A 4,910-nucleotide genomic window follows, 5' to 3' on the forward strand; every position below is an offset into this window, starting at 1 on the left:
TTTAGTGACCTTTGACCCCTGGGGCGAGCAACAGGAGTCTAATACTAAAAGGAGTTTGATGCTGGAAGTAAAAAGTATATAATATAGAGAATACTTTGACTTACATCCAGCGTCCCGAAAGTATATTACATCGTTGAATCGTAACGTTATAAACACACTCAACTCATCCAGTTTGAGGTTAAGTGTGTGTGTGTGTGTGTGTGTGTGTGTGTGTGTGTGTGTGTGTGTGTGTGTGTGTGTGTGGTGGCGGCGGTGGTGGTGGTGGGGGGGGGGGGGGGTCAATATCCAGTTCTATTGAGGTCTATTGTTTGTAAGGGAGGGAGGGAGAGGGAGGGAGAGGGAGGGAGAGGGAGGGAGAGGGAGGGAGAGTATGAACCCCGTCAGGAGATAAGGTTGAGGACGGAGTCTGGCTTTGTGTAATGTAATTGGTGTGTTTAAAGCGACGGACGAAGTGCCCCCCACCCCCCCCCACCTCTCTCTCACTCCACTCTCTCTCTCTCTCTCTCTCTCTCTCTCTCTCTCTCTCTCTCTCTCTCTTTCTCTTCTAGAACAAAGAAGAGAGTGACACATGATAACATACACACACACACACACGGCAGCACTGACGGATACAAAGCAACATCTCAGATCTGAAGATCAATCATCAAGGAAGGTTACGCAATCCTAACCTTAGACGACATAATACCTGTGTACATACAGAGTATATACCTGTGTACATACAGAGTATATACCTGTGTACATACAGAGTATATACCTGTGTACATACAGAGTATATACCTGTGTACATACAGAGTATATACCTGTGTACATACAGAGTATATACCTGTGTACATACAGAGTACATACCTGTGTACATACAGAGTATATACCTGAGTACATACAAAGTCTATACCTGTGTGCATACTGAGCATATATGTGAACGTATATATGAATACTAGACGAGGAGTTTGGATACAAGGATTATTCACTGGAAGGCCTGGAATGACTACAGCACGTGGAGTGGCTACAGAAACAAGAAGCTTAAACGTCCAGTTGAAGACCAAATGAAAACTGAAAGAGATAATAGCACTGAGAGACAGACGATGCCAAGAACCACTAGATTATTCCACAAGATGTGTACGATATGCTCCGCTTAATGAGTCCGCTGGCTCGACGTGCCTTCAAGCTCTGCTTTGCTTTTCATCTCGGCTAACGACGGAGACGAGGGACGACTCCGGACACTAGTGAGTTTCCCTATTCAGAATCTGCTTTGATGCTGATGGCGACACCGGCTGGAATTATGTTCCTGCCAGGTAGAGCAAAATGGCCCACCTGACTATTGCGTCCAGCACATGACACAAACTCGCTCACCGCTTTCTTTTAACCTTCTTTTGTCTTTTTTTTACGTTCGTACCTAATTTCAGACCCGGTGTATTTACTACTCTCAACAGGACTAAGTCACTCTTAAGGAGGTCAGAGGTCAAAGTTCACCAATGTTCCAGTACACATTTGGCGTCTGGCAGCGAAATTAGGTTGCTTTGCTGCCTTGCTCCTGGTGCCAGTCTTTTACATGAATTATCATACGGCATTACACGTAACATAGCATTATATATATATATATATATATATATATATATATATATATATATATATATATATATATATATATATATATATATATATATATATATATATTTCATTTATCATTGTTTATCACTTCCCAAGAATCACGTATATTGCTGATCACACACAAATACACTTCCTTTACAGAAATACTTACATATCTATGTATACACACACATCTAAACGCACAGATATACACATAAACACAAACCCACTCATACAGACATACACATACACCCTCATAGACATACCTAATTGATACAATTCATCACATTAATTAATTTCCATTAATAAAACCAATCATTTAACAAATATCCTGCAGTATTCACAAATATCCTGCAGTATTCACAAATATCCTGCAGTATTCACAAATATCCTGCAGTATTCACAAATATCCTGCAGTGTTCTGTCTACACCGTAATCAGTGTCGCGATTGTAATCTATGTGATGGCCTGATGTCTCTGTGGTCATAATGATGTAATTAGGTTTATAATAGTCTTCCTATTGGAGATTATTAGATGGTGGGGGGGGGGAGGGATATGGGTTAATTATGATGATAGACTGGGTGAGGTTGTTTCCTGTCTTTGGCGAGAGAGAGAGAGAGAGAGAGAGAGAGAGAGAGAGAGAGAGAGAGAGAGAGAGAGAGAGAGAGAGAGAGAGAGAGAGAGTACTTCTGTATAAAAGTATCAGCATCCATCACTCTCCCTAAACTATTCTACTTCACATTAGAATTTCATTATCTGGAGGTTGTAGGTACGTTTCTCTTGCCCCCCCCCCCCCAAGTGTTTACAGTGGGGGGGGGGGAGATGTGGGGTTGAGTGGGATGGGGGTGGTGGTGGGGTGTGTGTGGGGGGTGAGGAAGACACTGTCAGAGGCATATGGTGTGTGGAGTACAGAGAGAGAAATATGGTGAGGAAGTATCGTGTGGTGAAAGGGATCCTGGGATTGAACTTACGTCTAATGACAAGAACCCCCCCCCCCCCCCCAAGAAACCTGCCATATCACAATATCAACAAATTTTTATCTTACTAACAAATCCATACTAATTCCCAAACACACACACCCACGTCTCTCCAAAATTCCTCCCCCCCCCCCCAGTTATGATTGTTATCATCTTTTTTTCCCCCCAACACCGCATTCCCAGTGGAGGTGGAAATCTCACAAATCTCAGTGGACTCCCGCCCAAAAATCTACCGTGGCGGGGGGGGCAAGACAGGCTCAGGCCACATGTGCGTCTGGCTGGGAACGGCAGTAATAAGAAATCTGGTGATACATGGCATCTCCAGTTGGCAATGGGGCCATTTGAATTTTCGTCAGTGAGAAATGATCACAATTTATCTTTATTTTTGTGTCTTTGGCCAAGGGTGAGCCTTGTGTCTGTCTGTCTTGTTTTTTATACGTACCTTTTCTATATACTCCCTTAACTTTATTTTTCTTCATCAAATTCAATCTAATTTCCAAACTATATATATATATATATATATATATATATATATATATAAACTACTGTCTGACTAATGTTTAATAAAAATTGAATAATTAGATTTCCCTCAAAAATGATATAATCAAGTTTTGTTTACGAGGCTTCTAATGTGTCGTTGCCCCATACAAGCCATCACACAGGAGTCTATGGGGAAATATTACCAAATTTACTTGAAACACTGAGTTACGATTTTATTCCAAAGTGGATCAGAATATCCGAAACGAAATGTATGGGGCTTTTAATGAGATATATCATCCAATTAAACCTGATTTAATTACCCCCCTCACATCTAATACTGCTACATTGTTCAACCCTATATTGACCCCAACCCTATACCCTCCCCCCCACATTGTACGAAAGTTCGTACGTAACGAAATGTAATCTGTAAACATACCAGGGGCGTAACTAGGGGAAATAGCGCCTACGGCAAGCACTGAAATTGCGCCCCTGGCTTGATTAGTAATATACATACAGTGAATGTATATAAGAATATATACATTGTAGGTATAAACTGTTGAAGAGTTAGGCCAAACTTAAATTGATATAAACTCCTAAAAGTCTTACTTCATCAAAATTGTGACGTAGAAGCGGTAATGCAACTGACAGTAGCAAAATATTACTATAGAGGAAAAGTAGGCGAGTTTCTTTTTTATCTCACAAAACCAAACCGTTAAAAATGTCCATCAGGAAGCACAGGTCAAAAACAAACCTGTCGAGTGGCGCCCCACTTTGAGTGGCGCCCAGGGCACCTGCCCTACCTGCCATACCCTACATACGCCACTGAAACATACGAAGGAAAATGACACGCATGGTAGCCATACTTGGTCAAGGGTCGTACTGTCGTGGTCAAGGGTCGTACTGTCGTGGTCAAGAGTCGTAGAGTCGTGATCTAGGGGTTAATTAACTCATCTACAGTGATATACGACTTAACAAAGTGTACCTGGCCTTCCGTGTCCATCTCCGCCGACCGACTTCTTTCGTAAAATACTTGCTGATTTTCTTTTCCTGTTCTTCTGTTCCTCTATGACTTCTAAAAGTCTGCTATGCTTCTATGTTCACTATCATATAGCTTCATGTTTAAAGGACGCTTCGCTATATGAGAAAATACGAAACACTTTGCACAAGTTTACTTCACTGAAACGACTTAAATCCTAATGTTTATTTTCTTGTGACAGAAAATGGGGGCAGCAAAATACACAATCAAAGAAAACTAATTTTTCGTAGATTGGAAATAGGAGTAACTATACTATTGTTTCATTTCTATACCTACGCATCTCTCTCACTCTCTTGTGTATGTCTGTATGTCTGAATATATGTCTTTCAGGCGAATGAGAGTAGGAAGGAGGCAATAAAACAGAAGACTAGGAGCCGGATCTCTGGCCAAAGACAGTTCAAGGTTTTACAGGAACATAAAATCACGTGTGTGGACGTATGTATATACATGTGTATGGGGGGGGGGGGGTTGGGCCATTTCTTTCGTCTGTTTCCTTGCGCTACCTCGCAAACGCGGGAGACAGCGACAAAGTATAATAAAAATTATAAAAAAAAAATCACGAGAAAAAGACTTGATGAAGAACTCGATATAGGTCTACAAGATTTCCGGACTCTTCCCGTACAGTCCGGTGGTTATGATCCCACAGAGTCATGGACTGTGCCCGCACAGTCCATTGGGTATGACCAAAAAGTTCCAGGGACGGGGTGGGACACATGGTGGGACTTGGAACTGGGATTACTGAGAACTGGGGAGGAAGCTGGGCCGGTGTGATGAGAGAGAGAGAGAGAGAGAGAGAGAGAGAGAGAGAGAGAGAGAGAGAGAGAGAGAGAG

This window comes from Panulirus ornatus, chromosome 11 (assembly GCF_036320965.1).
Source record: "Panulirus ornatus isolate Po-2019 chromosome 11, ASM3632096v1, whole genome shotgun sequence".
Taxonomy (NCBI): Eukaryota; Metazoa; Arthropoda; class Malacostraca; order Decapoda; family Palinuridae; genus Panulirus; species Panulirus ornatus.